This window comes from Diadema antillarum, unplaced genomic scaffold, assembly GCF_040938485.1.
Source record: "Diadema antillarum isolate AM-2024a unplaced genomic scaffold, OU_Dant_1.0 seq00000850_RagTag, whole genome shotgun sequence".
Classification (NCBI taxonomy): domain Eukaryota; kingdom Metazoa; phylum Echinodermata; class Echinoidea; order Diadematoida; family Diadematidae; genus Diadema; species Diadema antillarum.
Genome location: NW_027271723.1, coordinates 272,585 through 289,831, shown reverse-complemented (window position 1 = coordinate 289,831; position 17,247 = coordinate 272,585).

The following is a 17,247-nucleotide window of genomic DNA, read 5'->3' as shown; positions in this document are numbered from 1 at the left end:
TAGGCATAGACTGTATTAGTGTATTAAGTATGGGCTGGAAGCGTGAGATCTGTCCACCTGCATGACCATTTACAAACTAGCATCTATCTGGCGAACATACGAATGTACATGTACATTCATAAGAGTCCATGTAACCGTTAGAACCCTAGACAAAGTAGACTATAGTCTATGTACCGGTATGTATGAAAGTGAAATTATCTAACTCACTACTGTTGCAAAGTTAATAGTACGGACCAGTACTACTGGCAGTAGGCCTACGTTAGTAACGTTAGACACTAACTGTTGTGTTAGTAAAAGAACATAGCAAACTGCCAATGAATTACTGACACTTTAATACGTATAGCAGCGTCTAAAACAAAAGGCATGACTATAGAACTAGACTGTTTCAGTTTTAGCTAGCTTAGACGTTCTTTACCATGTAACTCACCATATCAAATGCCATTTGGCATCGGCGGGCTGGCACAAAAAATAAGTCTGACTGAAACGTTTAACGTTAGATTCTACTGACATAGGTACTGTCTGTACTACTGCCACTAGGGCCTAGTGGTGGTTATTAGTGCCAGTGTTGAGTGTTACATTTGATGGCGAGCTAGCAATAAGGCCTATTTTCTACACGGTATTTAGGTAGAACTAGTCATCTCATGCATAGGGCCTAAACCGAATCACACAAGTAAATTGATTGTGTATTTTTGAAGACACACAAAAGTGAAAGAAAATGGGTCTAGAGTGAGGTCTAATAAACTTTTGATAAAGCTCAGTTGGCACAGATCAGAGGATCTACAGCACCAAGTAGCCTGGCTAGGGTCTACTAGTGTACTACTAACGTTAGGCAGTCTAGATTGAGCAGATTATTGAATTTCAAAAGAAAGGAAAGTTCAGAAGTCCATATTATGGCAAAACTTAAAAGAAAGTTCTTAATCTAATGATAACAACAGTTCACTGTTCTTGACCCCTTATGGAAATGAGTAGGCCACTCTCTGTACTCTGCTGGTCTCCTGCATTGCAGCATGCACATTGTGTTTGCTGCAGGCCTGAACGTAGCATGCTATTTCTTTATATGATGCTTATTGACAGCTACCATCCTAACGTTAAAGAAGAAAAATGATAGGGGCCTACTTCACATAGTATTAGTAGGTCTCAAACTGACTGAGCTTATGTCTTGCAACAAAAAGTATTTTGGATGCCCCCTAGAGCATGTTAAAATGTGTTTGATCCATTATGTCTTCATAAAAACTAGCCCAACCAGACGCTGTTAATACGCTGTGCGAACTACGTTACAGCGACTGGGCTGTGTATAGTTGCATAAAAACATGTTATGGCCGCAGGAGATTCAATCAGATTCAGAACAATGAATAATGTACATTGTATATTCTTTACTGCTGAAATCTTTCAAATCCCTATTCATATGATTAATTGATTAAACATTGCATTAGACAACAGAAAACTCATGGAATATTTCAGCCTTTCCACAAGATCAAGCCAAAAAGAAGATTACACATTTTCCAAGAAAATGCTGTCCTTTGATAGTGAGATGATGGGCATGATTACAAATATTTTGGGACCAAAGCCAAAGGATTTCTGGTGGACTGTCTCTAGAAGAACAAGAATTTAACCAATGATGTCAAAAACACATTCTTACAGTGTTGATTGGGTCAAAAGACTGACAAATATACACTCAATACAGCAATCCCAGAGACTCCAACCCCAGGCACCTTCTGATCCGGAGATTCTCCCGCCCGAAACCCCTAGCAAACGGGAGACTCCAAGTTGATGTGTGCGAAGCGCGAAGTTCCTAGGATTCTAGATGTTCTCTGGTGCTATCTAAGGCTTATTTTTTCAACATACAGTACGAAAGAAATAAGTAAGAAATGCTTTCCACCGGGAGACACAGAGCCAGGGCGGGAGAAATCAAATCTCAAACGGGAGAACGGGAGATTGTGCAAAAATGGGCTTTCGGCGGGAGATCTCCCGTCGAAAACGGGAGAGTTGGAGTCTCTGCAATCCCCTATACAGATACATCCACATCTACCCTAGATGGCTGTTGTGTTAGTGTCTTTGCAGACATAAGTTCAGGATTTTAATGTTATCATGACTTGTCAACATTGATGATACAATAAGAGTCTGAAATATGCATGAGTATGAAATCTACATATTTATACCCCCACCCACACATAGTGTGTAGGGGGGGTATATAGGAATCATCCTGAGGTCGGGTGGCCGGTCGGTCGGTCGGTCGGTCGGTCGGTCGGTCGGTCGGGCGGTCGGGCGGTCGGGCGGTCGGTCCGTTGCAAAATCTTGTGGGTCGAACTCCTCTCTCATTTTTTGAGCAATTGACCCCAAATTTGGCATGTGTGACCGCTATCAAAGGTAGATGTGCAAGACACCTTTTTCGTTAGTATCGCATAATGCGTTGCCATGGAAACGGCATATTTTCCTAAAAACTTGTGGATCGAACTACTCTCTCATTTTTTTAGCAATTATCCCCAAATTTAGCATGTGTGACTGCTATCAAAGGGAGATGTGCAAGACACCTTTTTCGTTAGTATTGCATAATGAGTTGCCATGGCAACGGCAAATTTTAAAAAAATCTAGCAAAATGTTGTGGATCGAACTCTCTCATTTTTTGAGCAATTGACCCCAAATTTGGCATGTGTGACTGCTATCAAAGGTAGATGTGCAAGACACCTTTTTTGTTAGTATCGCATAATGCGTTGCCATGGCAACGGCATATTTTCATAAAAAATTGCAGATCGAACAGCTTTCTCATTTTTTGAGCAATCAACTTCAAATTTGGCATGTGTGACCGCTATCACAGGCAGATGTGCAAGAGACCTTTTTCGTGATTATTTCATAATGCGTAAGATTGTCATATAAATCTTACAAAATGTTGTGGATTGCTCTAATCTCTTCGTTTTGTAGCAATTCAGTTTGAATTTTGGATATGCGATCAATGTAATGTATATTTGTGCAAAACACATTTGATGTGTGTGGTGATGAATCTGTTGCCATGGCAACATAATTTTTTTTACCAATCATACAAAAATGTGTGGATTAGCCTAACTCCTTCAGTTTTCAAGCATTTGGCTTAAAAATTGGCACATGTGACCACTATTGTATGTAGATGTGCATACTTACTACTTTGTCATTTTTTATCAATGTGTTGCCATGGTAACAGCATAGTTTGAATGAAAGTAATACGAAAATATTGTGGATGAAGTTAACTCCCTCAGTCTTAGAGCATTTGACTTGAAATTTTGTACACATGACCACTATAGTATATAGATGTGCAAACTTAATCTTTCGTCAGTGATGAACAATGCGTTGCCATGGTAACAGCTTTTTTTAACCAAAAAAATACAAAAATATTGTGGATTCAGCTAACTTTCTTTAGTCTTCAAGCGTTTAGCTAGAAATTTGGCACACATTACCACTGTGGTACGTAGATGTGCAAAGGTAATCTTTCGTCAGTGGTGATCAATGCGTTGCCATGGTAACGGCATATTTTGAATGAAAATCATACAAAAATATCGTGAATTCAGTTAAATCCATCACTCTTTGAGCATTTGGCTTGAAATTTGGCAAATGCAACCACTATAGCATATAGATGTGCAAACTTAATCTTTCGTCAGTGGTGAACAATGGGTTGCCATGGTAACAGCAGCTTTTCACTAAAATGCATACAAAAATATTGTGAATTCAGGTAACTACCTCAGTCTTTGAGCATTGAGCGTGAAATTTGGCACATGTGACCACTATAGTACGTAGATGAGCATACCTAGTCTTTGGTCATTGTTGATCAATGTGTTGCCATGGTAACAGTATATTTTGAATGAAAATCATGCAAAAATATTTTGGATTCAATTAACTCCCTCAGTCTTTGAGCATTTGGCTTGAAATTTGGCGCAGGTGACCACTATAGCATATAGATGTTCAAACTTAATCTGTCATTATTGTTGAACAATGCGTTGCCATGGTAACAACATTTTTTCACCAAAAAGCATGTGGATTCCGCCAACTCCCTCAGTCTTTGAGCATTTAGCTTGGAATTTGGCACACCTGACCACTATGGTATGTAGATGTGCAAACTTAACCTTTCATCATTGTTGATCATTGTGTTGCCATGGTAACAGCATAGTTTGAATGAAAATCAATATAAAAATATTGTGGATTCAGGTAACTCCCTCAGTTTGAGCATTTGGCTTGAAATTTGGCACATGCAACCATTGTAGTACAGAGATATGCAAACTTTGTATTTCATCATTGTTAAACAATGTGTTGCCATGGTAACAGTGCATTTTGAATGAAAATCATACAAACATTTCAATTAGATCCTAACTCTATTTTTAGAGCGTTTTGGCTTCATATTTGGCACATGTTACCTCTACATTACCTAGCTGTGCAAAAACTCTTTTGTCAGTGTTGAAAATGTGTTGCCATGGTAACAGTATACTAATATTATGAATTCAACTAAGCCCCTCATCCTGTTAGCATTTGGCTTGAAATTTTGCACATGTGATGGCTATGATATATAGTTGTGCAAAACTTCATTTTTTTTTCTTGATATCCAACATTGTGTTGCACCACGGTTATACAATTTTTGATAAAAACCATAGAAATCGTCAGTTTAATTATCTTGCTCGCTCAGTTTTTGAGCACTTGACTTGAGATGTGGGACATTTGACTATTAAACAGTGAGCAATACATTTATTTACTGTTGGACAGTGCATTGCCTTGGTATTTTTTTTTCATTAAAAAGTTTTAAAAATCCTGGGTTGAGCTAATTTCCTCAGTTGTGGGTGGGGGTATATTAATCACAATGAGTGATAGTTCTAGTTTCAATTGATTTAGAGGTAATTTTTTTCCCTTATATGTGATATCATATTGGTAATTCCACATTTAAAAGAATATCACTATCTGAAGCAGTGAAGGAAACAGAAGCAACCCTTTATATAGTGTTTGCTGATTTGACATAGCATAAAAATTTATCGTTTTGTCAACTTCTATGCATTCATGTCAGTCATATAGTTTTTCAAGCAGTTTTTGATTTTCAAATAGCAAAGGAGTTGAAAAAATGCTTTGGTTGACAAAACAATTCTTGTATGTCTTCACTCCTTACATTTCTGAAACTGACAGAGGGCAGATGTTGCTCTTAGTAGGTGTGAGTTTTGAAAAGTTATGCTCCTGAAGATTTTGTTTACTTAGTTTTATATATAATCGTTCTCTCCTTTTTGTCTTAGTTTGAGTTTGATATCAGGTGCTTCCAATGAAATGAGTCAACATGGATGAGTCAGATATGGAGATACTTGGTATTCCTGTTGAAAGGAAAACTTCAGCATCGCACTTGGGAGAAAGGTGAGTGTGAATCTTAGTCATTTACTTCCACTTATTTGTTTTCTTTTTCAACAAAGAATTTAGGTATACAAGACATATCTTGCCAAGAAGAAAAAACAATGTACACATTCTACATATCTTGCAACACAATAAGTTGTGTGCTAGTACACAGAGTTCTGTTTGCCTGCTTGAATATCAGCAAAGAAACTACCAAGCTTGAAAACAGCAAAGTGTCCTCCATTTGGAATTTTTCTCTCTTTGACATCACTGCAAAATAATTCTCCTCACAGCATAATATCTCTTACTGCAACTTCACAGCAAATCACACAGGATGTCTGTCAGGGAAAAATTAAGAGAGACTGAAGTTTATCACCACCATGCAGCTTCCAAGCGCTCACATCAAAAGAAAAAGAGGAGGAAATCCCGAGGTGAGCACAAGAAAAGGAAGACAGACAGGGAAGCGAAGGTGAGTGTCCCCTTGCTCAATGCAGCCCACAATCAACTGATTGTTAAATGAAAAGAGATTATAAGGAAGACAGGTTTGAGAATTTTCATGATGTGTAGAATTTATTGGCATGTCACTACAGTTAAACTCGCATAAGTTGATCTTCTCGGGACTGAGCAAAACACATCGACTTGGACGATTTTCGACTTGTGCATAAGTAAAAAAAAAATCGACTTACAGTTACACCACACGTACATTATGTATAATGTACATGTATGTTGTCTACTCTGGAGCCGAGAGCTGGAGAGGTGTGCCGCATTACCGCAGCACGGGTCGCCCGGCAGGGCCGCGGCTAACTTTGCATGGACAGTGCATTAGTATTGGCACAGGTCCGATTACTTTACATCCTTGTTAAACCTTGGGGAAGTGAATATGAACGATATTTGAGCAGTGATTGATTCCAGTTTACCGTACCGTGGCTTGAAATGCGTGTAGAGGTGTAATTTTGATTTACCCGTGCCCGTAACTTTCCCCCTACTTTCCGCTTTTAAAACTCAGCAGCTTCTTCCATCCACTCCACTGCACAGCGCAGACTGCAAACATACACATACTATACACAGCCCAGTCACTGTACGTACGTAGCGCGACAGGGCTGTACAACTTGTACCAGCGGATCTCCAAACACGAAGAGAGTTCAACGATTGCATGCGATCGCTTTGAATTTTGATACTTTAGATCATTTTTTTGTCACCTGTCTGGTCGGGCTAGGTCTTATGTAAACAAAAACTGGCGTCTCCTGGTTTTGACAGTGATTTATTACACAATAAAATCTTATTCGACTTAGGCACAGTGAATTCAATGGTTTTTCCTTGAAAGTGTTCTTGGAATTTCATCGACTTAGGCGAGTATTCGACTTACAAAATTCGACTTGTGAGTGAATTAATACACGTAAGTCAATGGGGAAAAATCGGGACTTTTTAAAATCATCGACTTGCGCGATTATTCGACATATGCGACGTCGACTTAGGCGAGTTTAACTGCACTAACTATTTGAGCATGTGTTTATCAGAATTTGTGTTCATCTGTCAGTGAATTGTGATGAATAACCCATATCAGCATCTGCATCAATTGTAAAACAACAATAATGTAGATGAACTTGAGCAATTGCCATAAATGTTGATTCTAAACTGTTTTCTCAAAGAATTTTTAACATTGTGCACACAACAAACAGGAGAGATCCTTGAGTAATGGATGAATGGGTTTACCTGAACCTAAAAAGAATTACCTTGGTAGTTGGATTGGCTAGTATACATGCAATTGATTGAACTGAATGAATAATGACACCTTTCTAACCTCCATTATTTATCTGCTATTCACATTTAAACAACTTTCAGACAAAATCCACTTGGAATAATGAATTTCAGAAGCACGTCAGAAGAGCCAAGGAGATATCTACTGTAAGTTCAAGCACTTTTTTATGCCTCCGCCACGAAGTGTCGCAGGAGGCATTATGTTTTTGGGTAGTCCGTCCATCCGTCCATCCGTCCTTCCGTCCGTAATCAATTTTGTGGACAGCGTATCTAAAAAACTGTTAGAGGTATCCTAATGAAACTTGACATGTATATGAGTGGGTGAAGTTGTGCCTATCAACTTTTGGGTGCACATGCTCAAGGTCGAAGGTCAAGGTCAAATGCTCAAAATTTCACTATTTCCCCTATATCTATGCAATGCCTGGAGGTATTTTCTTGAAACTTGGTGTATACATGAACTACCAAATAAAGATTCCCCAGAGAGAGCTTTGGGTCATGAGGTCAAAGGTCAAGGGTCAAAGGTCAAGTGAAAATGTTCAAATTTCACTTTTTTCTCCATATCTCACAAATATTTTAAGGTATCTTCATGGAACTTAGTATATATGCATATACTGACTGGCAGTGATCATGTAGGGAATTTAGGGGTCATGGGTCAAAGGTCAGGGGTGAAAGGTCAAGGTCAATTCATTAAAATGTCATTTCTCTCACAGTATCTATGCAATGCCTGCAGGATTTTTTTTAAACCTAGTGTATGCATATATTACCCAATACAGATTCTCTTGGAAGTTTCTTGCCTAAAGGTCAAAGGTCAAAAGGGCAAAGGTCAAGGGAAAGTGCTATATTTCACTTCTTCTTTAAACTTATATAAGGGTTAAAAGTTGGGTACAAATCCTCAAATCCCCAAATACCTGCACTCTTAGACAGTATAGCCATTCATCCAAATAAACCTAGTTCAAGGATAGTGAACACTCAATGCATTTGTGACAAACCTGTCATTTTAATATTTTGCCAGTTATGTGAAGCTGTCATCGCACGTTGTGAAGACATTGTGCTATAGACCTATTCGGAGAACCATGCATTATGGCGGAGGTGTACCAGTCGCATAGTGACATTTCTAGTTTCCTTTGTGTCCTTTCATTCTCAGCAAACTGGCAGTGTACTTGGATGCTCTTCAACACATTTATAGTACTCATAATTCTAGATGTGTGAGATGTATGAAAAGATAATCTTGACCCCTGTGCATTAGAAAGTAAAGACCATGAAATCTTAACAATAAAAGATGATCTTCTCAGCAGCATTCAGAAATTGACAATGATGGTTTTTGCCTGGTATTGATCAAAACAAGTCTGTTTTTAGCCGCATGTTTATGAATTGTTTTTGTCGCTCTGCGTGGTGTTTATCCCAGCATAAAGATTGTGATCAGTCTGTCTCAGTTCTACATGTAAACTGCTCCACAAAAGATTCCTGTTGCTGTGGCATTAATAATCCTGTCATTCTGGGCTTTTAGTAACTCCTATCAGGAAATCACCCCAAATTGGAAGTTCATTGCTACACTCCAACATTTGCAAGTGTACGAGCTGTGCCCATGTGTGAAACACACTCTTAAGTTCCAACGCTTTCATTATAATCATAATAATCTATGTGTTTACACCTGCCACCTATAAAGATTAAGCTGAAAATCTTGAAGGATTAATTCAGTGTTCACTGAGTGTGAGTTATCACAGCTATAAATGAGGATACCATGCAGTGCTCAAGAGGTTCAAAGGAATTTGAAATGTGGCTCGCCATTCTAAGGCCCTGAGATTTACAATATTATGTTTTGATATTGGTACAACATGCTCTGTAATGCAGTGCTGTGAGTAAGTACATTGGTCACTGTAGTTTCAAGTTTGTTCACGGCATTTGGGGGGGGGGGGGGGGTGACTGGACCAATTTTCACATCTTCACGAACAAAACATACTATTAGGTAATCATTAGACACAGGCTGTGTTCTATGACACAATTTTTGCTGTAACTATCCCGTATTAACCTCATCACCTACCTTGAGGGTTTTCCTGTCTGCAAACAAAAGATTAAGAAAAAAAAAATGTCGCAGATAATTGGTGAAATCTGCATTTGCACATTGTGTGTGTATGTTCCCACAAGCTTTGGTGAACCTAATCTCTCAGGATGTTTATGTGGTTGCCTTTATCTTCCTGATAGACCAGCAAAGCAGACAACTCCATGGCGACTGATTCCACAAACCGCTCATTTATCACTCAGAGCAGGATTACAGTAAGTATCTCATCTGATTTATGATAGAATCAGTGCTAAACTTGATAGTAAGGATTAAATCGACAAGAACTGGCTGAATCTCAAACATTAATGATCATATGAGTGAGTGAATTCAAATTGAGTTTTTTTTCCTCTAAAGCGTCGCCGGAGGATTATTGAAAATATGCTTCCAGTCATGTGCCCATAGACTGGGAACATATATTTCACTATGTTGACCAGGTTATTTGTTTTTCACTTACTGAAAAAAAAAGAGAAGAAGATATACATACATGTATTAGTAATGCAAATTTTAACATTCTGGTATGATCTAAAATGCATTTTTATCCATACTTTCCATGCACACTCTATGTGTGGCATGACTGGCATCTTCTTTCATGTGATTGTGAGAGAAAGGTTCAATCACATAGTCTTCTTTTGTAGCTTCCTAAAATTACCACTTAGATACCCAGGTGTTTGAGAAAACATGTGATTGTACTTAAAACTACCAAACTGTTTAGACGTTTCTGATGACATCTTTCTATATGTTTCCAGTGTCGTTATGATGAAAGACATTTCAAGATATCTGAACACATTTAAGACATATACTAATTTATCAGGATGACTCATATCAGTGTTGTATAAACATACCATCAGGAGGCATTGCATATCGTGGCTTGGAGTTAAAGGCATATTATTGCACAACAAGTCTCAGTAACAATGTTTGTGTAGTTTGGGGTTATCTCTTTTTGATCTTACTCTCTGCTATTCATTGTAAGTGTTTCATAATTCAGAGAGTACAGATATCTTTCATTTTAACCCTTCATATACTAAAGAAAAGTTGTGTGTTTACTTGCAGATTTGTTAAATCTTGGTTAGAAATTTATAACTGATCTGTGAATTGGCAGCAGAATGTGGAAGATAACAATTTCTATTCCTCTCTCAGACAGACTTTTTAAATTTGTTTGTTGTAATTTTGTGAAATTAAATGATTTCAACTAAGTTTATCTGATCTCTCTGTCATTCCAATGAAAGATGTGCAGTGAAATCCAGGGTGCCTATTTAATGACAGCATGATAATTTTTCTTGCAAATTGCTTTAGGGTTTGAGGACTTGCTGTCATATCTTTGATTTATTGTCAGGTAGTGTCCCCTGTTATGCCAGGTTTTCAGGTCACATAATCTTACATGATTATATCTGCTAAACTAATGTCTTCATCACAGACCTATCTTGGCATCTACAATAAGGCAAAGCAGAGTGACAAAATTTCAAGAGGTAAGCATATTTCATTCTTCCAAAATAGTTACATGTATATTATTATAGAATAGTATATAATTTACTCATTATTTATCTAGCGATCCACGTCCGACAAGCTTTGCTTTTTAGTGGATCACTATTTTCCATAATCGAATTTATTTTCCGCTCGCCCACGAAGAATTTATACAGTGTTTTTCCTAAATATTGTACATGTTATATGTTGTTCTATAATTTGTCTCGTATATATATTACATGAATCTTTTGCAAACGTTTGAACCTTATTTCAGCACATGTATACTTTGTACTATGTTTTTTGATTTTCGATGATTGGAAATAAGCTATGATTGAATTGAATTGAATTGAAAAGGTTCAAACAACAACATGCGGCTTTTGTTGTTATGACTACAGATGTAGGGTGGTCCACGAGGGGTTTCAACATGTCGCTGCAACATGCTCAAATTCTTGTGCAACATCCTCAAAAGCCAGCAACATGCGATGCAACATCCTCAAGAATTTGCAGCAAGCTCAAAATAGAATTTATTCAAACATGTGAATAAACATATGTAGAATATAAGAAACATCAAACTACCAGGCACTTAGCTTTTATTTGTGTGCAAAACATGAGAGAGAACATTGAATGTAAGCAGCACAAAGAGAGATAAATTGCGTACTACGTGCTGGCGATGTGCTCCGCGCACATACAGTCTCTGCAATATTCTCAGATTCTTAGCTTGCAACATGCTCAAACTTCAAGTTGTGGACCGCCCTGCAGATGCACAGTATGAAACATACAGAAATGATATCATTAGCTTTTGAAAATGATTTTGTGACACATTATCCCTGGCTGCCTTTACAGAGCCTTTCCATATGTTTACACCTTCGCTAAGTATCTTACAGATTAGCAGTGAGAAGTTTGAAAACCTTTTTAGTTTTGTTTTTGTTTGCTTAGAGACCTTTTATCATATAATAAGTGTTATGGATAAATTAATCTGTCAGTGGCAGAGTGAACATGTCAAAATGACTTTGATTTCAAAATTCACAGACAGTGACTCACTGTGTGCGCATTTAGAAATCAGTCAGTTGGCATGTTCATGTACTTTTTCAGAGAGATGTCTTTCAAATACATTCTATTGTGGTAAGTAATGTACTGCAAGCTATTCATGGTCAAATTGTACAGCAAAAAGAAAAAATAAAGAGAAGTAATTTGTGCACAAATTGGAATATACATTCAACAAGACTCAACAGGAACCTACTGTATTCCTACAATGTACATTATTCATAGTCTTGTGCACCTGATGTAGAAATACGAACCTTCCCTTGTCCTTTCAAATGTTCAGTGCATCAGATATTGTAAAGTACAGTTCATAGTCAATCTACTTCCCTTTGTTCAAAGAAGGAACTTCTCCGATTGGAGACTTTCTAGTTGATGAACTTTCTTATTTTTAGAATTACCGTGAAAAATTATTCCTTTCGCTCTAAAAATGGAAGAAGCATTTTACCTGAGGGCAGAATTGGAAATCTACAATGGAGCAGTATCACCCCTCAATGAAATGTTTTCATCAAGTTGAGATGAAGATAAAGAATGCAAGTGATGTTTATCCCACCAAAGATGTGCAAGTCCCACCTGCTGTGAGAAGTACAGCCAGAGATGGTTTACAGCACATCCTTGATGTCTCCGAAGCCAACATTCCACCTGCTCCAAACCCAGACTCGCCCCTCTTACTAGATGATGTTTTGATCGAGACAAGAAGTGCACGGCAGTCCACTCCCAAGGCTCAGCTCAGGAGACTGGTACCAGCGGCCACCCACAGGTGTGTGCGTAGTCTCACTTTACAGAGCACCATGGTGTGCGGGGGTAATGCTGTGGATTATAAGCACCAGGACCTGGAATCAGATCCCACCATGTGCATTCATTGATAGACACAATGCTGTGTCAACAATGTGCCGCTTGACCTAGATGTATTAGCAATCATGGCAGAACTCCTTGACTGAACAGTGTCAGCACTTCAGAAGTTACCTTGGATAAAGAGGTCCACATTAATATTATTATCGTGATGATGATGCTGACGACGATGATGATAATGATGGTTATGATGATTGTAATGATGATGATGATGATGATTAGGATGATAATGATTATTGTCCCCGCCGAACGAGTTCGAGCAGGGGACTATGAAACGGGCTCCGTACGTGTGTGTGTCCGTGTGTCCGTCCGTGCGTCCGTCCGTCCGTCCGTCCGTCCGTCCGTGCGTCCGTGTGTGCGTCCGTGTGTGATCAAAATCTTCAATTTGCTACTTCTCTGTCATTTATGAGCCAATTTTGATTCTGTTTGCTTTATATGATAGCACTACATGGGAGCTTTGAAACTTCTACACAGAATTTCAGTCGTGACCTTTGACCTTGACCTTTGACCTATATTGTACATTTTGCTACAAAATGCTACTCCTCCGCCATTTCTAACCCGATTTCGATTCCGTTTGCTTTATGTGATGGCACTAGGTTAGGGCTTCAAAACTTCTACACAGAATTTTGACCTTTGACTTCTTTGACCTTTGACCTTGATTTTTGACCTGTATTGTACATTTTGCTACAAAATGCTACTCCTTCGCCATTTCTAACCCGATTTCGATTCCGTTTGCTTTATGTGATGGCACTAGGTGAGGGCTTCAAAACTTCTACACAGAATTTTGACCTTTGACTTCTTTGACCTTTGACCTTGATTTTTTACCTATATTGTACATTGGCTACAAAATGCTACTCCTTCGCCATTTCTAACCGGATTTCGATTCCGTTTGCTTTATGTGATGGCACTAGGTGAGGGCTTCAAAACTTCTACACAGAATGTTGACCTTTGACTTCTTTGACCTTTGACCTTGATCTTTTGACCTATATAGTACATTTTGATACTAAATGCTACTTCCGGCGGGGACATATTTTACGCACCGCGTAATTTCTACTTTTCCTTGTTATCATTATCATGATACTGGACCTGCCATTTCCTATTCAGGTTATGTGTTTCGTGTTTTTACAAGTATGTGGAAATTTGTACCACCATAAGAGTTTCTGGGCAACCCTGTAAGTTCATATGTAATGTATTTATGTACATTGTCAATAGGATCCAAAGATAGTGATTCTGAAAGGGTTAATACCAATATGCTTGTTTGAATTATTGAATGCATGTGTCTCACTTTGTTAAGTATACCAAGTTGCCACAGTTTTTTTTTTTTTATATTGATTAAGATGGAAATACCAAGAAAGAGTTTTCAGGAATTAAAAAAAAAATGTTTCATCCCATTTCTCTTTTCTTTAAGCTCTCATGTAAAGGAGGTTGGAAGTGCAAAGATTAGTAATCAACGTGATGCTGCCATGGAAACGGACTGCCTACACGTAGAAGAAAGTGTAAACCCAAGATTCAGTTCTAGTCCTGAAGTATGATGTTGTCTTCATGTATTCTTCCTGTATTTATAGTTGAATAGATTTGTTATCAGACTAAGATGGAATTCAGCACCACAGTTCAGTTGCAGTTTGTGAGTAGAAAAGTAGAAATATGATGGATTGAGTGGTGACGCTTTCATCAAAATTTGACCTAAAACAAGGAAGTTATGAGATTTTACGCTCTCATGTTTTCACTGTAACAAATAAAAAATTCTGTGATTTGCTTTGCAGCTGCGAAGAAATTTGGGTTCCACCTTTATAGAATTACAAATTAGAATAACAAAATAGAATGCAAATATAAAACCAAGGACAACAAATCATGTCAAAATGAAATGATGGTCATACATACCATGAAAATACTCGAGAACTTCAAGGCTCTAGCTTTTACAAATCATCATTAAAGTGAAAACTAAGTTTCGGTAAGTGCTTGAGAACCCGTCTAGCACCATTTCATTTTTGCTTGCAATATATCGAAAGAGTCCACTAAGAAACTTACCTGGCTGACGCGGTTTGCCGGAATGATGAGTCGGTTTGGAGTATTTTGAGAAAAATAATAATAGTAGGAAAACCGACTTTTATTCCAGAAGGCTCCAGACTAACTCGATCCCGGGAAAAATTCGACCCTACTTCAGACAATACACACGCAGTAAGTGATCGCCACATTCTACTGGCCACTGCATAATGAGGCCTAACTGAATGGACAGGAAAGTGCGTGCTAACGTAATCCTGTACAAAACAAAACAAAAATGACAGCGGGCGGTCCTCAGTTGTGAGACGCGCGGTCTTTGGAGTTTTTGTTGTTGTTTATCAAGCGCCTTTGATTGTTTTAGAGGTGCTTGAAAGGCGCACACTAATTTTGCATGCGCGCAAAAGAGGTTTTTGATGCGCGCGTTGTAACAACTCGGACCATTACTGCGAGTAGCCAGAACACGAAGCGCTAGTTTATACAGGCCGCTCCCCTAGGACAACACTGTACAATCAGAGGGACAACCATTACAACTCATCCCGCCGTCAAAGCGAAGCCGAGTTATCCCCGAGTCCGAGTCTAGCCTGACCCCGTTCGGGTAAGTTCTGAGACTGAACGTTTTTGGTTAATATTTCCAATTTTCGTCGTTACCCATCGAATATCTTGTTATTACAGCGTCATTCCGCGCATTTCCTAGGCATACGTTCACATTTTGGAGCAAAATTTGACAACTTTTGCAGGCGTACCAGAACTTTGTTTGGGCTTTAAAAATGTGTCAAAGGGGCATTTCATGCTTTGCCATTCATTTAACTTTTGATTTTGAATTTGTCATGCATTCATGTCAACTAAACGAATCATTTAATGACATTTAAGGTAATATTGACCTAGTTTTCAGAAGGAACTTTAAATAAAACTGGTTTGTTATCTAATTCTTTCATATCCAGAGTAGATAGCAACCAATTTTGTGGGTACATTGTATATCAATGATTCAGGGTTTGCCACTTTGAAGAATTCTGTTTGTGCTGAAGAAATTGAACAAATGATGGATGGCAAAATGCAGTTGATCAATGTTTATACCACATGGGTTAATAAATCATTAGTAGAAGCAAATCTAAACAAATGATGGAATAAAGTGCAAAAATGGAAAAGAATGAGCTGCTTCAGCTGAAATAAAGTTTTGCATCCATTCATACTACAACAAGATTCTGTAAAGATGTGGTTTGCCCCAGTAAGTTCCGTCTGATCTCTTGATGTAGCAACCATTTGTTACTTAATGATTCACATTTCTTTGCTTTCACTGACGTATAAAATTAGTTATCACCAGTATCGGTGGCAGCTGATATGATACACTCATCATTCAGTCTCAGTACCATCTTCCCTGGAAGAGGTAAGATGAACTATTCTTCATTCTTAGTGCTGATGTGACATTTAAAGTGTACCATCTCCCATCCCAACTTAAGCCCTAGCTTAGAAATTAATTAGTGTTTGTGTACCCAAAGCAGCAAATGTCACTTTGACAGGGCATGAAAGCAAAGTTCCTTGCTGTGAGATATATGTCAAGTCTCTTGCATATTATATATCCACATGTGTAGCAAATTACAAATTGAAGAGGGCATTGTTCCTCATGTAGACCACTACTAAGAAGAAAAGAGAACCACCAAACCAAGAGGACATATACGCAACATACTCCCTTATCTTTATTAAGGAAGTCATAACTGCAAATAACTGAAAACAAACAATAATTTCACCCAAAACAGAATTTTAAACATAATTATGAAGAAAGAGAAAAAGAATCCAAGACACAAAAAAGGAGATGATTGTGTTTAATTTTCACTTTACCATCATATGGATTGATCATGAAAGTTTGTGAAATGGATTTTGTTTTATGAAATTGAATAAGTCACAATTGTTCCTTCTTATCAGGACATGTGCTGGCATGTAATGATAGTAAAATGTTCAATACGGTCTTTTATTTGTTTATGTCACTTTTTTGTTTAAAAACCCGCGTGTGTCACGTATTTCTTCACTTTATCTCAAGGCTATTTTGCAGAAGTAAAGAACGCTCTTCAGAAACAGTTGAAGAAACAGAAAGCAAGGTAAATATACTTTCACTGTATATATTTCTTACAAGTGTGTACAGATGTGATAACTTAGTGCTGAAAAAAGCACACAAACAAATAAACATGCCACTGAAACACAACATGAAGTTGCCGTAGTGCATTACTGTTCTTGTCATCCATTTTATATGATCTTTCATTGTTTATTCACATACATCGTTGTATCATTCCAAGTCTTGTAACAACATAACACATTCAGAAAATTCATTATTTTGTCATGCTGTAGATTGTTTCACAACCCATACATAATCAACTGCAAGCATTAGAAAGGGGCCATTCTTAGAAGTGTTTTATATGCCCCTTTCCGCTTGTATGTTTGATGATAAGATGTACATTGTAATGTAGACTCAGATGTTGATTTTTGTTTGCTAGAGAATATCTTCGAATATAAAGTACATATATATTTAGATATCACAGTTCAATAGTGCCCTATTCTTTTTATTTGTATTGAATTCTTCCTGTAATATCAACATAATTTACCATTCTGGTCAGCTGGTATACACTGCACATGAAACTTTGCTATGAACCACAACAGGTAAGAATCTTTGTTATTGTAATTTTATCTGTCTAGAAAGGTTTTTGCTTTGTAACCTGTTTGATTAGATCTTGATCTATTACAAATGTGACCAATTGCTT